The sequence below is a fragment of the Cervus canadensis genome, chromosome 6 (assembly GCF_019320065.1).
Source record: "Cervus canadensis isolate Bull #8, Minnesota chromosome 6, ASM1932006v1, whole genome shotgun sequence".
NCBI classification, from domain to species: domain Eukaryota; kingdom Metazoa; phylum Chordata; class Mammalia; order Artiodactyla; family Cervidae; genus Cervus; species Cervus canadensis.
The window spans coordinates 86233395-86246718 of NC_057391.1; the positions used below are offsets into that span (position 1 = coordinate 86233395).

Consider the following 13324-nt stretch of genomic DNA (forward strand, 5'->3'; position numbering starts at 1 on the left):
CTCCTCTGGATGCCAGTTTGGTGATCTCTGACAAAATAAACATATTCTTACTATAAGATCCAGGGATTACAGTCCTCCCTATGTACCTGTAAGAGTACATAACACCTACAAAAGCATTTTTACAGCAGGTTTATTCATTACCGTCCAAACCTGGAAGCAATAATGATGGCTTTTAGTGGGAGAATGGATAAATAAACTATGAGATGTGGTGACAATGGGGGTATTATTCAGCATTAAAAGAAATGAACAATGAGGCCATTAGAAGACACTGAGGAATCCTAATTGTCTATACCTCCAGTACAAAATGGTTTTGGTGTTAAAGAATAAATGAATAAAATAAAATTTAAAAAGAAAGAAAGAACTAAAAGAAAAAAAAAGTTTAAGAAGCTAAAATGAAAGGACTGAATACTGTATGCTTCCACCTATATGAGATTCTGGAAAGGCAAAACTATGGAGACAGTAAAAAGATCAATAGTGCCAGGAGGTTGGGGATGGGGAGAGATGAAAAGGCAGAGCACAGAGGATTTTTAGAGCAGTGAAATCGTGGCTGTGATATTATAATGAAGGCTACATGTTGTTATACATTTGTCTAAATTCACAGAATGTACAAAATCAAGAGTGAACCCTAGTGTAAAGGATGGATTTTGGATGATAATGATTCGTCAGTGGGGCTCACCAAACACAGCAAATGTACCACCGTGGTAGGGGACACCAGTAACAGAGCAGACCAAGCATGTGTGGGGGTGTGGGGTACATGGGAAATCTCTGTGCCTTCGTGTCAGATTTGCAGAGAACTTAAAACTGCTCTAAAAAATGCTCACGCAGAACAATTTTTTGTCACAGTAAACTGCATTCCTCAGTATTCAAATACTGACTCCCGATCCTTTTGGTGCCTTCAAGAGTGAAGATCTATTAGTACTTTCTAAATTTTATTTCTTGCTCAGTGTATCAGTATATATATGTGTGATGTGTGTATGCATGTGCACAATCCTCTTTCCTTTAACAAATGGCAGCAAAAGTCATGTATTAGTTGTTTGTGTAGTGTGTGAATCTCTGACCCCTCTGGAATTCATTTTGCTAAAAGGAATATGGGTCACAATTGGTCATTTTCACCCAAGATGAACATGTAGTTGGCTTAAAACCACTTATAGAATTACCAATCTTTTCCCCATGTATTTGAAATGAAACCTTTTTGGGAACTACCTCCTGCATGGACTCGAACAAATCTCTGGAAATACTACTGCTCTTATAATCTGTCTCCATAGCTATTTGCTGCTGCTGCTAAGCATGTCGGTTGTGTCCGACTCTGTGCGACCCCATAGATGGCAGCCCACCAGGATCCCATCCCTGGGATTCTCCAGGCAAGAACACTGGAGTGGGCCGCCATTTCCTTCTCCAGTGCATGAAAGTGAAAAGTGAAAGTGAAGTCGCTCAGTCATGTCTGACTCTTCACCACCCCATAGACTGTAGCCTACCAGGGTCCTCCGTCCATGGGATTTCCCAGGCAAGAGTACTGGAGTGGGTTGCCATTGCCTTCTCCGAGTTATTTGCTAGTACCACCTATTTAACATGGCTTTATGGTTTTGTTAGCTCAGAAGAGGTAAGAATCTAACAATGTTATCATAAAGTAGGTGACATAGGTTGCTAAATGTGGTATTATGGTTTGAATATTAGAAACTATAATTCATGGGGTACTCTCATCAATTCTGAATCCTTAGTGTTTTTACATAAGTTAGGGGTAAAACCTTTAGTTTAACACTCAGGTAAAAAGTATGGGCATAATATTGATGTGCATATGGGAAAGTTTCATTCTTTCCTAGTAGGAGTGTAAACAGATACAACCTCATGGAAGAAGATTATGCAAAATTTAGCAAAATGATCAATCCATGTACCTGTTCCTTTATCAGCTCTACTTCTGGGAATTTATTCCACAGCCATACTTTTACTTGAGCGTATGACAAACATATGTTGTTATTCACTGCAGTGTTACAGCAAAAGCTGAGAATATCTTAAATTTATATCAGTAGGAAAACTTGTTGAATAAATTACAGTATTTTCACAGTTGAATTTCTACAGAGTTGCTAAAAAATACAAAAAGATCTCAAAAAATACAAAGTAAAAAGCATAATGTGAACAGTGTGTAGTGTGCCACCATCTGGGAAAAAAAAATCAATAGAAAAAGAACACATATTTTTATCTGCTAGTATCTACATAGGTTATTCCTGGCAGGACACATAAGAAAATAGGACTGAGCAAATGTGTGGAAAAGAAATAGCACTGGGAGTTAGACTTTTCATTTTCAATAAATCCTTTACTGTATCATTTTAGTTTTAAACCTTGGAGCCAACGGTAAACATATTTATTGAGAACCTGTAGTGTCCCACGAACTATATGATATGGGGTTTTCACTTTTGTTATTAAATTATTCAATCCACCTTCGTTAAACATTAAAAGACTAAAGAGAAAATATTAAGAACCTCACATTGCCATGAATTATTGAGAGGGGGAAAAATGAACTGAATACTAGCATCAAGTAACCAAAACACATGATTAATTTTTATCTAAAGTAAATTTTAGTTTGGAGTGAGAAAGCTTATATCATATAAATTATGCCCAAGTAAATCAGCAGTGAATTCCAGTGAAAAGAACTCAGAGATACAGATAATTCAGTTTAACGCAAATGCCACAGTATCTTATTTATAGTTCTTTTAAAGTAACATCTTGATAAAATCATAGCTTAATTTCAAGTATTCCGTAAAGTTAATAATAAAAAGTATTGAATATTTTAAGTATAAGTGGTCAGTAAATATTGTTCTTAATAACTTAGTTATAAAAGTACCTCTTAGCATAATAATGGCAATGATCTTGCTGTTTTATGTTGTACAAGTCACGAAAGTGTAGTCTGCCTTTTAATATTCTGAAACAATGATAAGCATGTTTGTCCAGTACTCTTTCAGTAAGATTCCAGAGGTCCTTTGTCTCTGATGAAATTGTGTTAAAATTATCTCGGAAATCTCAAAATGAGTGAAAGGGTATAAGAAGAAAATACAGAGTGATGTATACATACATAATAAAAGAATGAAAAGGAAGAATTTTAAATTCTAAGATTAGGAATAGTATGGATAAATGGAATGATTATATTAATTTGATATCAGTACTTCTCTTGTTATGTATAGAGCCCTTAGTAACTAACTGGGGCTTCCCAGGTGGTGCAGAGGCAAAGAATCTGCCTGTCAATGCAGGAAACGTAAGAGATGCAGGGTTCAATCTCTGGGTCAGGAAGATCCCCTGGAGTAGGAAATGGCAACCCGTTCCAGTACTCTTGCCTAGAAAATTACATGGACAGAAAAGCCTGGTGGGCTATAGCCCAAGGGGTCATAAAGAGTCAGACATGACTGAGCATGCACACACACATGCTTAGTGACAAATTACCACATTACCTTTCCCTAGACCAGATTATGATTCTTATTTACTTAAAAAAGTGCCATAAGCTTTCATTTGAAAATTAACCAGAGTTTCAATTTTCAAAATATCAAAGGACACAATAAGAATAAGAAGGATGCCAAAGACCATCCTCCGTGGGGTTCTACCTGCGCTCAGGTGCTTCTCTGCTTTCCCTGATCCTTTAACCAACTCCCACCAGATCAGCACAGGGGCCCGGGGGCCCTTCTTGTCTTCCTTCTGTTCCCCTAGTGTTTCCCCTTCAAATCCTGCCAAGGACCTTGCTGCTCTTCTCACACACGAGACCACTGAGCCTCATGTCCGACTTCTCACTTACAAAGCCAAGATATGGAAGCAACATAAGCATCCACCAACGGACAAGCAGATAAAGGAGGTGTATATACGTGTTATATATGGACACTCACACAACACATGTGCACTCACAATGGAGTATTAGTCATAAAGAAATGAAACTGTTATTTTTCTGCAACGTGGATGGACCTAGAGAATATTCAGTTCAGTTCAGTTCTGACGCTATTCTCCTGGTTGAGCCCCAATCCAGCCCTCAATTTACAGGTGACTTTTCATGGAAGCCTTCCCTGACCCCTCAGACTGGGTTCCTTTGTTGCTGTCTTAGTCCATTTGGGGCTTTTGCTGCTGTTCAATCGCTCAGCTGTGTTGGACTCTTTGTGACCCCATGGACTGCAGCACCCCAGCCCTCCCTGTCCTTCACTATGTCTCTGAGTTTGCTCAAACTCATCCATTAAGTCAATGATGCCATAATTACTATATGCAATAAATAGAGAATATTATACTTAGTGAAATGAATCAGGGAAAGACATACTGAATGATATCACTTATAAGTAAATTTAAAGAATAAAACTAACAAATGTATACAGCAAAACAGAAAGAGACTCACAGATACAGAAAATAAACGAAGGGTAACTAATAGAGAGGCGGGAGGGGTAAGGTAAGGGTATGGAATTAAGAGACAATAATATTAGTGAAAATTAAACTAACAGTACATCCAGATAACAATACTGAATTCAACTGAATCCAAGAAAGCTCCAATTACATCTTGATAATGATTTCTAAAATCCTCAAAGATCAGAGAAACCAGAAACATTGTTTTCAAAAGCTTAAAAATCTAAGTACCTGCTAGGTAATGAAGACTGTGATATCAGTTATAGGCAACACCAACTATATACAGTAACTGCCGTCTGCCTCAAAATTTCTGAAGTAACAATGCCTTTTTAAAAAGTATTTTCCAAAATCATTATCTAAACAACCCTTTACTGGAAATGGTTTGTGTTTATCTCTCCATCTCTCTCCTACCCCTACATCTCCCTCTCTATATATATCTACATATAAATTTTAACTGGATTCAATATATTTTGATGAAAAGTCATTTTGAATTAAGATAGCAAGCTACCCAGGAAGAGCACTAGAGAGGAACACTGGGCGGAAAACGGTAGAAAAAGGTCTTTCAGAAAACAGCTATTTACGACCCGAACATTGAGATACATACAAATCCAAACACACCTCTTTACCATCATACTAAGGAAAGTACAGAGGGAACCATTTAACTGTTTATATAAAAAGCTAATCTTATTTAATGAAGAATAGGTGATTGTTCAGTTGCACAGCGCTATATGACTTCTTTGAGACCCTGAGGACTGTGGCCCACCAGGCTCTTCTCTTTGTGGGATTTCCCAGGCAAGAATACTGGAGTGGGGTGCCATTTGCTAACTCTAGTACATCTTCCTGAACCAGGGATAGAACCCATGCCTCTTGTGTCTTCTATGTTAGCAGATGGGTTCTTTACCACTAGCACCATGTGGGAAACCCAAAAAGGTGATCACAGAAAACATTTTATATATAATTTTATATAATAAAATCATCTTTCATGTTTGACAGGTGACAAGGAGACAAGGTTTTCAACTAACATGTGGGGGAACAGTCATGGAAAAGGGAATGATTGATAAAAGGATTAATGAGCAAGATACATAAAAAATTAATAAAATGGGAAGGAAAAAACTAAAGTGGTTAAAAAAAATGAAAAAGAGGGCAATCATTTCCAACTGACAAAACTGTACTCAGGGATAACACAGTTTCTTTTCTTTACAGAATTATATTGTCATTACATAACCTCCACACTGCTGAAGCCAGCGGACATTTTTCTATCCCTAGCTTACTTGGGATCTTTGCAGCATCTGACACCATTGTATTGTTGCTCAGTTGCTCAGTCATGTCTGACTCTTTGCGACCCCATGACTGCAGCACGTCAGGCTTCCGTCCTTCACCATCTCCTCGAGCTTGCTCAAACTCACATCCATTGAGTTGGTGATGCCAGCCAACCATCTCAACACCACTGACCACTTTCCTATAGTGAAGAGTCACCCTTCCCTTGGCTCACATGGCAATGCTCTCCAGAGGTCTATCCATCCTTTCGTCACTCATTCTCTTAGGTATCTTTTGAGCATTTACCTTCCCATGGCTACACCTTAAATATCACTAATTAAGGAGCTCTGCCCTTAAACTCTACAGGTGAACATCCAGTCTTTGCAGATCTGCTTCCGGAAAACACCCAACTAACGTCAGATCCCATTCAATTCAGTTCAGTTTAGTTGCTCAGTCATGTCTGACTCTTTGAACTCCCATGGACTGCAGCACGCCAGGCTTCACTGTCCCTCACCAACTCCGGGAGCTCACTGAAACTCACATTCATAGAGTCAATGATGCCATCCAACCATCTCATCCTCTGCCGTCCCCTTCTCCTCCTGCCTTCAATCTTTCCCAACATCAGGGTCGTTTCCAATGAGTCAGTTCTTCACATTATGTGATCAAAGTATTGGAGTTTCAGCTTCAGCATCAGTCCTTCCAATGAATATTCAGGACTGATTTCCTTTATGACGGACTGGTTGGATCTCCTTGCAGTCCAAGGGATTCTCAAGAATCTCCTCCAACACCACAGTTCAAAAGCATAAATTCTTCAGTGCTCAGCTTTCTTCATAGTCCAACTCTCACATCCATACATGACTACTGGAAAACGATAGCCTTGACTAGATGGACCTTTGTTGGCCAAGTAATGTCTCTGCTTTTTAATATGCTGTCTAGGTTGGTCATAGCTTTTCTTCCAAGAAGGGCAAGCATCTTTTAATTTCATGGCTGCAGTCACCATCTGCAGTGATTTTGGAGCCCTGCAAAATAAAGTCTGTCACTGTTTCCACTGTTTCCCCATCTATTTGCCATGAAGTGATGGGACTGGATGCCATGATCTTAGTTTCTTTGAATGTTGAGCTTTAAGCCAACTTTTTCCACTCTCCTCTTTCACTTTTCATCAAACTGTTCTTTAGTTCCTCTTCACTTTCTGCCACAAGGGTGGTGTCATTTGCATATCTGAGGTTGTTGCTATTTCTCCCTGAAATCTTGATTCCAGCTTGTGCTTCATCCAGCCAGGTATTTCTCATGATGTACTTGGCCTATAAGCAAAATAAGCAGGGTGACAATAGACAGCCTTGATGTACTCCTTTTCTTATTTGGAACCAGTCTGTTGTTCCAATGTCCAGTTCTAACTGTTGCTTTGTGACCTGCATACAGACTTCTCAAGAGGCAGGTCAGGTGGTGTGGTATTCCCATTGCTTGAAGAATTTTCCACAGTTTGTTGTGATTCATACAGTCAAAGGCTTTTCCATAGTCAATAAAGCAGAAGTAGATGTTTTTCTGGAACTCTCTTGCTTTTTCGATGATCCAGCGGATGTTGCCAATTTGATCTCTGGTTCCTCTGCCTTTTCTAAATCCAGCTTGGACACCTGGAAGTTCATGGTTCATGTACTGTTGAAGCCTGGCTTGAAGAATTTTGAGCATTACTTTGCTAGCACGTGAGATGAGTGCAACTGTGCAGTAGTTTGAGCATTCTTTGGCATTGCCTTTCTTAGGGATTGGGATGAAAACTGACCTTTTCCAGTCCTGTGGTCACTGCTGAGTTTCCAAATTTGCTGGCATATTGAGTGCAGCACTTTCACAGCATCGTCTTTCAGGATTTGAAAGAGCTCAACTGGAATTCCATCACCTCCAGCAGCTTTGTTCATAGTGATGCTTCTGAAGGCCCACTTGACCTGGCATTCCAGGATGTCTGGCTCTAGGTGAGTGATCACACCATCATGATTATATGGGTCATGAAGATCTTTTTTGTATAGCTCTTCTGTGTATTCCTGCCACCTCTTCTTAATATCTTCTGCTTCTGTTAGGTCGAACAATTTCTGTCCTTCATTGTGCCCATCTTTGCATGAAATGTTCCCTTGGTATCTCTAATTTTCTTGAAGAGATCTCTAGTCTTTCCCATTCTATTGTTTTCCTCTATTTCTTTGCACCAGTCACTGAGGAAGGCTTTCTTATCTCTCCTTGCTATTCTTTGGAACTCTGCATTCAGATGGCTATAACTTTCCTTTTCTCCTTTGCCTTTTGCTTCTCTTCTTTTCACAGCTCTTTGTAAGGCCTCCTCAGACAGCCGTTTTCCTTTTTTGCATTTCTTTTATTGGGAATGGTCTTGATCCCTGTCTCCTATACAATGTCACGAACCTCCTTCCATAGTTCTTCAGGAACTCTATCAGATCTAATCCCTTGAATCTATTTGTCACCTCCACTGTATAAATGTCAGGGATTTGATTAGGTCATACCTGGGTCAGATCATACCTGGGCCACATCCCATGACCCACCACAGAACTCTGTCCCATCCAGGTTGTTGTGTTCATAACACTCTCCTTTCTTCTAAATGTCTTTCTTGCTTGCATAACTTCTACTTAATCTTTAAAAACTCAGGCAGAATGTCATCTCCTCTAACAATTTTCTCAAAAGCCCAAGAGTAGGATAACTTTTATTTGTCCAAAGAAATCTTCTCATGTAATAACAGCATTCATCACTGCTTAAAAATCACTAATTCACACATCTGCTTTGCTACGGGACTGTAAATTCCTTGAGGTCGTATCTTTTTTTTTTTAAACTGTTTTACTAAGAAGTATAAAATGTACATAGTAAAGGTTGTCAAATGTTCAGTTTAATGAATTATCACCAACTGTATAACTACCCTCAGAAAGATCAAATTAAAATATGATCTTTCAATTTGCATAGTCAGTGACTGGTATATAATAAACAGTACATATACATGTATGGATGTGAAAGTTGGACAATGGAGAAAGCTGAGCACCAAAGAATTGATGCTTTTGAACTGTGGTGTTGGAGAAGACTCTTGAGAGTCCCTTGGACTGCAAGGAGATCCAACCAGTCCATCCTAAAGGAGATCAGTCCTGGGAGTTCATTGGAAGGACTGATGCTGAAGCTGAAACTCCAATACTTTGGTCACCTCATGCGAAGAGTTGACTCATTGGAAAAGACCCTGATGCTGGGAGGGGTTGGGGGCAGGAGGAGAAGGGGATGACAGAGGATGAGATGGCAGGATGGCATCACCGACTCAATGGACATGGGTTTGGGTGGACTCCGGTAGTTGGTGGTAGACAGGGAGGCCTGGCATGCTGCAATTCATGGGGTCACAAAGAGTTGGACATGACTGAGTGACTGAACTGAACTGAACTGATACAACAAATAGTAACAGATGACATTAGTCAGGCTTGGAGTGTATTAATCATTGCAAGAAATCATTCCACTGCTGTGATCCAAAATTTAGATTTTTAGATACAAAGATCACATATCATTGACAATGGGAAAGGCTATAGTCATGTAAACTGGGAACAGTTTAGAACTGGAGTTCATAATTCAGCAAATACGATGTTAAGTAACAACTCTGCTGTGAAACCCAAAATACAGAAAGCTTGGCCTCAAAACCCAGGGGGAGAGATCAGGGTCCATCAGATATCACTTTTGTCAGCACATGATTTGACCTAGCCAGTTCGAGGAGGGAATAGCTACATGAGATCTCTAAAGAGTAAAAACCAAAGACGGGCATTTTACCAGCACCTAAGCAACTTAGATTCTTATCACTGGGCTCGTCAACAGGACTGATGAAACAGAACAGCCATCCATCTGCCTCATAAGGAGCAGCCGCAGGAGACTAAGCAAGGCAGGCAGGAGATACGTTGCAGGGATGTGGGGAGCACAACTCCAAGAGTCAAATGCTTGGAAGTGGCAGCCTCAGACAGGCCCACACTGGCTTACAGGACTGAGAGATAGATCATCTCAGTTTATGGAACAACAGCTTGTAGCCTGGGAGGCTGAACAGCAGAAGCTTACATACAGAAAATCTATGTAAGCAATAGCAAGAGGTTTCTAACCAATGGAACTAACTACAGATGTACTTCACCTAGAAAGGGCTAAGGGTTTCCTGTGGCCTATTCAGTTATACTCTTACTGATGTGAACAGTGTGCCTGACAGACTCAAATAATTATTTAGCAAAACAAAGATTTGCGTTCAATTCCAACTTTGTACTTTTACTTCCCTGATAGTTCATTCAATGAGAACTTCAACACAAAGCAAAGATGTTTACAGGGATCATCACAGTGACAACAGTAACAGCTAGGATTTATGAATGCTTACAGGGCTCCAGACACTGTGCTAAAGTTGCTCATGCATTTCCCTGTTAAATTCTCACCCACTCATGTAGAGATTATTACTTTGCCCACATGACAGATAAGGAAATCGGTTGAGAGAGAAACAAACCTTCACAACTAGGAATCAGCAAAACTGGACATCTAATTCAGGATGGACTTATAACCTGCACTTTTCTCAGTTATGTTCAATTACTCAAATTCAAATGATTTTTATCAAATGTGATAAAAGTATTTCAAAAATCAAGCGTTTGCATTTCTAATCATGATGATGGATGCTAACAAGGATCTTAAGAAGCAAGGAGCAGATGAGTTCACATAAGACGTCCAAACTTATAAATGCACACGACTATAGATCACAAAGTACAATATGGAGTCTCATTCAGGAAAGGAGGGGCAAAATTGGATTGCATCATTAGACCTAACCATCTACAGTTTTTAAAACCTAAATTATTATAACTACCGCTGTTGAATTAGAATGTCAGAGCCACAAGGACATTTATAGATAATAAGGTTCAAAAACAAAACAGAGAGAAATCTGAAATCTAGGGGGCATAGGTGACATAAGCAATGGTGCCCATTGTACGGTCTGCACACAACAGAGGTTACAGATTTCCTAGAACACTGTCCGAAGATTCTGTACCACAGGGCCCCAGTGGAAACTGTCCCCTAAACTAAAAAACTTTCAGTAGCTGGGCTGGCAATTTTGCAATCAATAACCACAGAGGAATAGATTTTGAACTAATGCAGTCAGCCTCGTTACCTTTTGGGCAGCAAAAGGATCTGGGTTCAAATTCAACTTTGATTCTGAGGCAAAATATTTAACCTATGTGAAAATTACCTCTTGAAAAACATAAAAGGATGGGGTGACTAGTAATAACTACTCACAGGATTATCATAAGCATTAAACAGCAAATAGGAGAAAGCACGTCACACGACACACAAGCATGTTCTTCCAATGCTGTTTGCCTTTTCTAAAATCAAGTGTGGCGTGCTGCTTAAAGCATCTGCTGTGTAGTTGGGCTGTACGGCTTCAAGTCTCACTCCGTGTGACAGCCACGTGATCTGGGAGGGTAATCACCCTCTGTGTGTTTTAGTTTTTTAATACATAAACGAGAATGGACTGTTTCTGAGGGTTTAATTAGGTACATGATAAAGCATTTAGTTCATATCCTAAAACATAATGGGTGTTCTTGAGAGGAATTATCTTGATTCCAATCTGTAATATGCAAGAAATATAAGTTCAGTACACCCATTTATTTTTTATTCTCTAAAAGACACTACATGAAAACCTTTGCTTCACTTTTTATCCCCATATAATTCAGGGGGTAAATTTAAAGAACCTGCAATCATTAGGCAATTACAGTAGATGTTACAAAGCACCTACTATATAACATAGAGAAGACTGAGAGCCAAATATCCAAGCTCAACTTCCAAATTTAAAACAAACCACAGTGTCTACGGACTTCCCCAGTGGCACGGCAGTAACCCATCCACCTGCAATGCAGGAGACACAGGTTCAACCCCTGGGTCGGAAAGATCCCCTGTAGAAGGAAATGGTGACTCACTCCAGTACTCTTGCCTGGGAAATCCCATGGACAGAGGAGCCTGGTGGGCTACAGTCCAGGGGGCCACAGAGCCAGCCACGACTTAGCGAATAAACACCACCACAGTGTATATTCACCAGTCAAGATAATATCAGTATCTGTCAGTTCAGCTCAGTCACTCAGTCGTGTCCAACTCTTTGCAACCCATGGACTGCAGCACGCCAGGCCTCCCTGTCCATCACCAACTCCTAGAGTTTACCCAAACTCATGTCAATTGAGTCGGTGATGCCATCCAACCATCTCATCCTCTGCCGTCCCCTTCTCTTCCTGCCTTCATTTTTTCCAGTGTACAACATGAACAATTTACCTAAGGCCTTTTGGCAACAAGATTGCTTTAGCTAAGCTTGAAGTCTTCTTACTGACACATCTTGAAATTCTGAGTAAAACAAATACACAAGGGGGAAAAAAGGAAGTCCCCAGAAGCACAAAGAGTTCAGTGAAACCCTGCGTGGTACAAGCAAGCTGTTGCTGCAGCAGACCCTGAGGCAGGAACTGGATTTCATGCTGATGCTTCTAGTCAGCAGAACACATTTTGAACAGCAATGCTCTAAGAGTTTAATCATTAATGAAAAGGACCCTAAAAAACCATGTTTCCTGATTCAGGAAAAGAGATAAAAAAGTTATGTCTGACCAGGGCTCCTACGCTGTATACTGCTTTGGAATGAAAATGCACATTGCCTACAAAGGTATGTGAGTGATACACTTAAGAAATAAAATTTAAAAACTGATCCTGGGTTAAGGATTCTTTTGAGTCATATGAAAGAAGTAAACTGTTTTACTTCTAAATAAAACTGTTCTGTAGAGAAATTTTCACATGCCAGATATTGAAAATGCCCATTTAAAAAACTTTGTTGTTGCTGTTCATCAAAAATTAAAAAAAAAAAAAAAATAGGAAGATGGAAGGCCCAAAATCTTAAGATAATAGAACAACTGAAAAGACTATAAGTTTTCAGTTATTTAAAGACACACAGGAAGGAATAGAAAACATAAAGAGCAACTTTTAGAAACGAGAAATAACAGCCACTGCAATTAAAACTTCAACAGATACATTTTAGACATTGGTGGAAAAAAGAACTGGTAAATTTTAAGAACTACCTAAAGAAATTACACAGACTACAGCACAGGGGATGAAAAGATACTAAATAGCTGTAAAAGTATATTAAGAGTAGGATGAGAAATTCCAACATGTGGCTAATGGGAGTTTTATTAGTTGGCCAAAAGTAGAAAAGAGAAGTAATTCTAGAATAGTTAAAAATCTTCTCTAGCTGGAATTATACGATTAAATAATCAGAGAGAATCAAGCAAAATAAATAAAAATAAGCCTATACTAAATACATAAAATGGTACACTGCAGAATACACTGGCAAAAATTTGTTAGAGGGATGAAAAAGGTAAGAAAACTTATTCGTAAAGAAATTACAATTTGGCTGACAGAAGATACATAACAGCAGGAAAGCAGAAACTGGAAAATAGTAAGATATCTTTCAAGTATTGAGATAATGTAACTGTTAGCCTAGAATTCTTTACTCAGATACAATCATTTAATAATTCAGGCAAAATAAAAGACATTTCCAAGACAAATAATTTACCATTCATTGAAAGAGCTACTAAATGATGCTTTTCAGTAAGAAGGACTCTTCACGTAGAAGAAAAGACCAGGGTCATAGGGACAACGATGAACAATGAAAATGATAAATATATGGGTAAATCTAAAT

General features: G+C 39.1%; 1 protein-coding gene across 3 annotated transcripts in view; it reads right to left on the reverse strand.

The window, feature by feature from the left end:
• Window positions 1-13324, reverse strand: part of CEP128 (centrosomal protein 128) — a 465565-nt gene that overhangs the window by 122386 nt on the left and 329855 nt on the right. The window lies entirely within an intron of this gene.